Consider the following 8,894-nt stretch of genomic DNA (forward strand, 5'->3'; position numbering starts at 1 on the left):
ACGACGAGGAAATGGTAATGATGGTAAGACGATTTAAAAATATTTGTAAATCTAGGAAATCTAACCATCCGCAGGGAAGAAAGAAAAGAACCATCCGCTGCTACCATTGCGATGAAGAAGGGCACGTCAAGGACAATTGCCCTAAACTGAAGAACAACGGGAAGGACAAGGGTAAGAAGCCTATCCAAAATCGCAAGGCCCTAAAAGCGACATGGGACGATACGTCGTCGGAATCAGAAGTCAAGGAGTTCTCCGGGCTCGCGTTAATGGCGAGTCATCAAGACGACGACTGCGAATCAAGCTCTTCCGAAATGAGCATCGAAAGCATCAATGAAGGGGGAGCCACGTCCGAAGAGAGCAGCAGTTCAGGGGGAGAAACCGACAACGAGATCGACAAGGTAAGTGAGGTACGATCTCTTCCTCCTAATAAAATGTTTAAATTCATTAAAATTTTAACAAAAGATTGCTGCAAATTAGAAAATGAAAATAAAGATTTAAAAGCAATATTAGCTACATCTTGTCCGTTAGAAATGCTAGATAAATCAAATTTAGAAAATGAAAAATTAAAATTAGAAATTCAAAATTTAATTTTTCAAGTAGAAAATTTGAAAAACTCTGCTTGCTCATCTAAAACCAATTTTAGAAGGTTCAATAATTTGAATTGGTATTATAGATATCACAAGGGACAAATTAAAAATATCTCTAGAAAATATGTCCCTAAAAACTTTTTAGTTAATCCAGTAGGTTGGAACCTATATTGGGTTCCTAAATCATGCTTAAATTAATTTTAAAAGTAAAATTAGCGCTTTAAGTGAGAAAATTAAATAAAGAATTTCTTTATGAGGCTTTGTCTAAGGAAGTGGTTGTTGCTCCAATAACCAAGAAGGCCTAGTGCCTCGCCACGACCTGGAAGCCAAAATATTGAAATAAATGTTTAATTAACTTACTAATGAAGCATTAATACAAGAATTAATTAGTGCTTGAAAAAGGTTATTCAAAACATTTTATTTCAAATTAGAAATTTACCTACTTAGAATTTTTTTTTTTAAGTCATTTAGAAATATTCTCAAAAATTATTTTTTCCTAAGTTAAGAACTTTTTTTTGAAACTAGAAATCTCAGCTTTAATTACTTAGAAAAATTTTCTAAATTTCTTAAAAACTTAGATTTTTTTTTATTTTTTCTAAGTCTTTAACCCTTAGATTATTTTTCTTGGAACCCCATTTTTTTTGTGATCAAAGGGGGAGAAGGGAAAGTATAAGTCTAGGGGGAGGTAGATAGAATTTAATTTTTTTTTCTATCTTTTTGCACTTCAATTGCAATTTAAGTTAATTTACTTAATTCAATTTTATGTCTATTTTAACCCTAGCTTAACTTGGGTTGATCACACCAAAAAGGGGGAGATTGTTGGAATCCCAAGGTTGGTTTGGTGTGATCAACAAGTTAAGTTTGGTCCTGTGTATTTAACCTTGTGTCTAAGTGTGCAGGAGCTTAGGAACACAGGTACTCGAGTGGAAGACGCAGCTAGCGAGAAGGATGTTACGGGAAGGGAGCCCTGCGGAAGAGTACACCGCGGACGAGAAGGAAGCGTGCGAGGTACGACAGCCGGAGCGGAAGATTGCTCGGGGAGCAAGAGGCAGCTAGCGAGAAGGTCGGCACCGGGGGACAAGGCGTGGATGAGTACGCCGCGGACGAGAAGGAAACACGCAATGAGGAGAAGCCGGAGGGAAGCACGCTCGAGAAGACGGAAGTTGGGTTCGGGTGAGCCCTTTTAGGCCGAGATCACCCAAACGAGCGGATCCGGAGCGGAAGAACCGGACCAGGCGGACTGAACCAGAAGCGGTCCGGATGAAAAGTCAATCTGTTGACTTTCGGTCCGGGCGCCGGACCCATCCGGCACCGGAACCCTTCCGGCGCCTGAACAAGATGTTGACCGGATCGAGAATTATCTCGATCGAACGTTGAGGATAAAATTTATCCCCTGTATGCCGGAACCTTTCAGGCGCCCACCAAGGCTATCATCTGACCTTGGTCGAAGCTTTTACATCGATTAAATTGTAACAACACTTGTGTGCTTCCATTGCTTTGATTAGCTTCTTTCTTTTTGTGCCTACACTGCTGTAAACGAGGCTTCTCCGCCTGAAGAAGTTTTTAGTGCAACAATCTTCCTTGGATTAACAACCTCCCCGGTTGTAACCAAGTCAAATCCGGTGCCTCGTTTTTATGCTTTATTTTCTGCTTAATCTATTTTTTTTTAAGTGTTAGCTTAATTGTCCGAGAAAGGGTTGTGTTTTACTCAGGTCTATTCAACCCCCCCTTCTAGCCGGCCGCATCGGTCTAACAGTACTCACCTGCGAGGCTTGGGCAAATGACTGTGGACATACACAGACAAAGATAGTCAGAGCAAATAAGCATGTATCCTGTATGCATGTCAATCATATGCAGTCACCCAAGTGCATCATCCAATATGCAACAATCACAATAAATGCAATCTGTGCATATGATGCAATATGACATGGTCACCCCTGACGCCAGTCAGCCATCTCACACACAATGGTGAGACCGAGTGGGTAGGGCTGTGACACCGTGCACTCTGCCGTCACTACCCCTGATGAGTGACCGAGTGGACGTGATGCTGTCGGAGTACACCTATCCTCCTACCTCAGACATAGTGAGGGAGCGTAACGCTCTCAACCTCGTGCACGTGAATGACGGGAGGATCCTCGTCGCTACCACCGCAAATACACTACCCATGAGCGGACCAGTGAGCACTACGGAGCTACTACCATACACACCCCATCGCTGTGCCACTACCCATGCAGGAAACACGTTGTGTGGGGCTAGCTACGAGCCACGAGCTTAAAAATAATGGAGTCTTCAATCGCCCAACATGCAATCATGGTGCATGATGCTACAGTATGTCATACCTGAACATAGCCTCCTCCATATATGTGTGTGCCCAAAAGGTAAACGCATATATATAACCATGATATAAACAACATAAATCCAAAGACATCACATATAACAATGATGTAAGTGTCATGAATCCAAGAGCATGTATCACACATGTAAAGCAACTAATCTAGTAGAGTAGAGCACTATAGATATGCATCTCTATGAACATATATACACATGGCAAGAGATAAAATATCCAATCCTGAAGTAAAGCAACTAGCAGATGAAGCATGTGATAGGTATCAACTAGCTAAGACCAAGAGAGATAATAATCTACTATCTACCACTAGTAAGTATATATAAGCTACACATATCATAAGACATTATCAAAAGATAAGTCAGAGGTACCCGCCTCAAATAGCAGGCAGTGTTATACCAAATCCAACGTCGAGACGCCTGTCTCGAATTAAAGTCCTGTATCAAACAATATATATATTTTATTTAGCTAAATCCAAATGAATAGCTAAATAAAATCCCTAAAACTAAATTAGGGCAAAACCCTAATCCATACAATCTCAACCTACCTAATTAAATTTAACGGTCAATTAGGTTTAGTTACCTATTCCCTGATCACCAATAGATTAGAAATCCAACTGTCACGCCCCAGAGGAGTCCATGTTTGAGAAAATTTCGGCAGCATCTCCCCTGAACGGTGGACAATCTGAAACTTTTCTACATCCTCATATACCTTAGCCACAGGCGGCTGGAATAATAACAATAAATAAAATCAATCACCACGCAGTTTATATAGATTTTCAGCCTCTGGCTGTCACAACCACGCAGTTAATAATAGTAATCACGAACAATAGTACTCTGACTCGAAATCCACCCTACTCAACTACACTCGTAAAGCTCAAATCCGATGAACTCACCTCTTCTGTCGTCCAGGCAGGCATGTAGTAGAATAAATCCAAATCCAAATCCATCGACATAATAAAATCCATACAATGTCCATAAGTAAAATAATCCAAAACATAACAAGTTCAAAACAATCTAGAACAGAAAAGAAACCAAAAGAAAACCCTTATCCGAGCAAAAGCATGATGGAATCTGAACTCTCAACCTGAAAATATTAACAATGGAGGCGAGGTGAGTCCAACACTCAGCAGACAATTGATATGCAAAGTAAAGAAATAACACCTAACACTAATCATGCATACTGATATAAGAAAGATATAAATATGATCCAAGTAAATGTAAGAGGAACTCACTAACTAGGACTCGAGTATAAGGACAAACAAAGTGGTATAGGAATCTATGTACGCCAAACATAGGTATCGAACAATATGCAGCATATAAACAGCAAGCACAAACACAGCAATATACGTCATGATGACGATGAACGATGCGTCTGGTCACCTCGACGCCACGATCATCTCACACACATAGTGAGACCAGAGGGCTACGACAGCGACTGGCCGTCCACTATTCTGACGAGTGACCAGTGGACGGATCTTTGTCGGAGTACACCTATCCTCCTACCCCAAATCATAAATGGGGAGCTCAATACTCTCTCAAAGACGGGAGGAATCCCTGCCGGATAACACGTGTCACACTACCAACGAAATGCGGACCAACGGTGCTCAGAGTCCCCTCAGAACACACTCACTGAATCGACCACTTAACCCACGAGTGGTGGTGTGTGAAGATCCATGTAATTGGCGCTCAACAATAATGGAGCGGATTATCGCACAGCATGCAATCATGCAAATGGTGCGTGGCACTAACCACAAAATATCCCGACCTAATCCACATGTATATAAAATGCATCATAGGTCAACGAATCAAAACAATCCAAAGGTACTGGAAGGTATAAAACCTAGGTCCCGAATATGGTAAAGCATGGTATATCACTACCCCTATAAGCGTGTAACAGGTAAAATATACATGAGATGCAAACCAATCAATCAATCAAGCATGTACCAAGATTTGAGTAGTGATTAACCGAAACAGATAAGAAACACAATTAATGCAACATGTTAATTTCATTACTAAGCATATCAAAGACAAAAAGTCAAAAGTACCCGCCTCCGATAAGAAAAGTCCAAATCTGACTCCGAGATACTCGTCTCGCGTCAAAGTCCTGTAATATTTATAGTTTACAGGTTTAGCTAATTTCATATAGATAAAATAGCTAAATCAAATTCACAAGAAGCTAACATAAATCCAACAATTAACTAGGGTTAATTTACTTTAACCCTAATCATCCCATTAATCAATTAGATTAAAAATCTAAACTTATCCTTAAATCAAATTAAGAACAATTCATGACTAACATTCCCTAGCTTCCATTACAGGTGTAAGCTACAACGAAATAAACACACACCTTACTTAAACTAGCAACCGATGTTGATCCACAACTAGGGACAGTACTGCCAGCACAGATTGATTGCTGCTGGAACCCAAGAAAACCCACCGAAGCAACACTTCATGGGATCCTTCACTGAACAAAATAGGATGAAATCAAGAATCCAACCCAAAATCCCAAATTTTCTACTAAGCAACCCCTTACCTTCAAGATCGTAGTTAGGGCACCGAGGAAGGTCGGCTGAAGAACTAAGGCACAGGTACGACAGAGGAGAGGTGGCGACTGCTCTAGGCCAGTGACGGCAACACTGTGCAAAAGTGCGGCGGCAGATGCAAACCCAAAACTAGGGCACGACTCCTGTGGCCGGAGTGTCTCGGGAGGGTGAGGTACACAGCCTGGCCGGTGGTGGCTTGTGCTGGGGCACGGCGACGGCGCTGCTCCAGTCCTGTGAGGGCAGCTGTTTCGGCAGGGCTCAGCAACGGCCGGTGAATTGTGGGCGGCGACGAAGAGTGGCTATCGAAGGTGAGATAGTGAGGCTGGGCGTAACGCGGCACAAGCACAGAGAGAAGGCGTCGGCTTCTCCCTTGGTCCGGGCTTATGCACGAGTGGAAGAGGAGAGGAGGGAACCGCCGAGTGGCCGGCGGTTAGGGCACGGAGGAATCGGCGCGAGTTCGGCAGGGAGAAGGATTGAACGGCGACAACCAAAAACAAAGAAAAAAGAAAATAAATAAAGAAAAAGGAATTAAGAAATTCAACTTTTCCTCTTTTAAATAGGGTAGCCAAAACAGGCTTTTCCGGAACCCCGTTTTATCCCCGTTAACTCGTCCATACGAGCTCCGAAAAATTCCCAAAAAATGTCCAAAAATTCCGGAAAAATTTCCGTTATTCATATTCGCCTATTTCCGGTATTTTACATTCTCCCCCACTTATAAAAATTTGGTCCCCAAATTTCGTTATCTACCATCAGCAAGTACTAACAACAGATATAGAGTATAAATGCTGAACGGTAAATAAATCACATACCTCAAGTGAAAAGATGGGGATATCGAGCTCGGATCGTATCCTCGAGCTCCCTGACCTCCTCGTCCGAATGATGCCGCCATCCGACTTTAACCAGTAGGATAGTCTTGTTCCGAATCGACGCTCCTTCTAAGAACTGTCTGGAACCTCCTCATAAGTAATGTCAGCGAACTAGAATCGAATATCTGCCCACATGGTCGGATCTGCACATATCTCCTCGACGGATACATGAAATACATCGCACTGATAGGACGGTAGTAACCGGTAAGCTACCGCCCCGATCCTCTCCAAGATCTCGAAAGGGCCAATATACCGTGGAGCTAGCTTACCTCTTAGGCCAAATCTCTTCACCCCTTTCATGGGTGAAACTCACAGAAATACATGGTCGCCAACAGAGAACTCTAGTGGTCTGCGTCTCCGATCAACATAACTCTTCCGTGATCCTGCCTCGACATCCTCCGTCTCGATAAGACGACCAACTCTACATCCCGTCTGAACTCTATGAGGTCCCAACAACTGGCCTCTCCAACCTCATCCTGGAGGAGTGTCCGACAAGGTCTACCATACAACGCCTCAAACGGTGCCATCCGGATAGTAGAATGAAAGCTATTGTTGTAGGTAAACTTACTAACGGCATGGTCCTCCCAATCGCCTCCAAAATCCATAACACACGACTCGAGATCCTCTAAAGTCCGAATGGTCCGCCTCGATTGTCCATCCGTTTGTGGATGGAAAGCTATACTAAACTTTAACCTGGTGCTCTGCCAGAAACGAGACGTGAACCGTGGATCTCTATCCAAAATGATACTCAACGGAACACCATGTAGTCCGATAATCTCCACAATACCGATCCGCTAATCGATCCAAGGATCCCTCCGAATCGCTAAAAGTGCAAGGAGTGCGGATTTGGTTAATCGATCAACGATTACCCAAATCGCGTCATGGCCTTGTCGTGAAACCCACCACAAAATCCATGGTAATGTGATCCCACTTCCACTCGGAATAGGAATGCGAAGTAATCTCAGAGGTCTCGTGTTCACCTTCACTGGCCGATGACAAGACATCTAGCTACAAAATCGCGATGTCTTTCTTCATGCCGTTCCACCAGTAGGAACGCCTAAGATACATACGGGTCCCCCTGGATGAATCGTAAATCGAGAACGGTGTGCCTCCGAGTAGCTCCCGTAAGACCGGATGAGACCGAGGTACGCATAATCCGCCTCGAAGTATATAACACCCTCCTCGTCTCGTGAAAAATCGGCCCGTGGCTATCTCGACTTAATGAATCGCAATGCCGATCACCACTGGGCCTCTGGATCCTCGTCCGGATCGATGATCGAGCAACCATGGTAACAAGAATACCGCCTGCTTGGTCCCCCCAACTCGAAAAACCCCTGAATCAATCCAGAATCAAGTCCGGTGGCAAGCCAAAGTCCCTCTGGACTTCCTGGCATCTGCAACTACATTAGCTTTCTCGTGGTAGCTAATGGTACAATCGTAGTCCTTCAAGAACTCCATCCATCTCCTCCGTCGGAGATTAGGCTCCTTCGAGTAAAAATATATTTGAGACTCTTATGATCGGTGAGAATCTCAAATGTGATACCAGATAAATGATGGCCTAAAGCTTGAGCAAAGATGATGGCAATAACTCCAAGTCATGCTGGGTAGTTTTCTCATGCTCCTTGGAGAAGCATAAGAGACTACCGCCATCGCATCGATCAGCCGCCAAACCCTCCGTAGACGCGTGTAGAGTACAATCCATCCTCTCGGAAGGTAAAACCAAAACCGGAGCCGACACTAATCTCCTAGAAGCTGGTCTCGCAATCCTCGGACCATATGAACTTCACGCCTTTCCTGGTAAGACATGTCAGCGGCATAGCAAAAAATCCTCGACAAAACGTCGGTAATATCCGCCAATCCCGAAAATCTGCGGATCTCTGAACCGACTACCGCCCCAACTAGTGACCGCCGATCTTCGAGGATCAATGAAATACCTCGCTAGAAACTACGTGTCCCGAAACCGATCGAGGATATGCCAGATCGCACACTTTGAACTTCGCATCCGGTGATGTCGCCTAATAATCTCAAGACTATACGAAGATGCGGCATGCTCCTCCTAATGAGTAGACCAATATGTCATCAATGAAAACGATAACAAACCGATCCGGATACTCCAGAAAGAATGCGGTTCATCAAGTCCATAAACACCACTGGAGCATTGGTAAGCCAAATGGCATTACAAAACTCATAATGACCGATCCGTACATTAACGAATATCCGGTCTCGACTCTCGGTGATGATATCCGGATCGCAGATCAATCTTAGAATACATCAAGTACCTGAGCCGATCAAACAAATCCTCAACCGTGGTAATGGATATTTATTTCAGACGGTCAGCTGTCTGCAGTCAATACATAACCTCATGGTAACGTCTTTCTTCTTGACAAATAATCTGGAGAACCCCATGGTGAAACACTAGGGCGTATAATCCCCTATCCAAAGCTCCTGAGTTGAACCTTCACTGCTCAACTCTTTGCCATACGATACGGAGCTTTTGATGTCGCGCTCCCTAATCACCAATAGCGAACTCGCCTTCCGGGAGGCAAACCGTA

This window comes from Zingiber officinale, chromosome 4A (assembly GCF_018446385.1).
Source record: "Zingiber officinale cultivar Zhangliang chromosome 4A, Zo_v1.1, whole genome shotgun sequence".
Classification (NCBI taxonomy): Eukaryota; Viridiplantae; Streptophyta; class Magnoliopsida; order Zingiberales; family Zingiberaceae; genus Zingiber; species Zingiber officinale.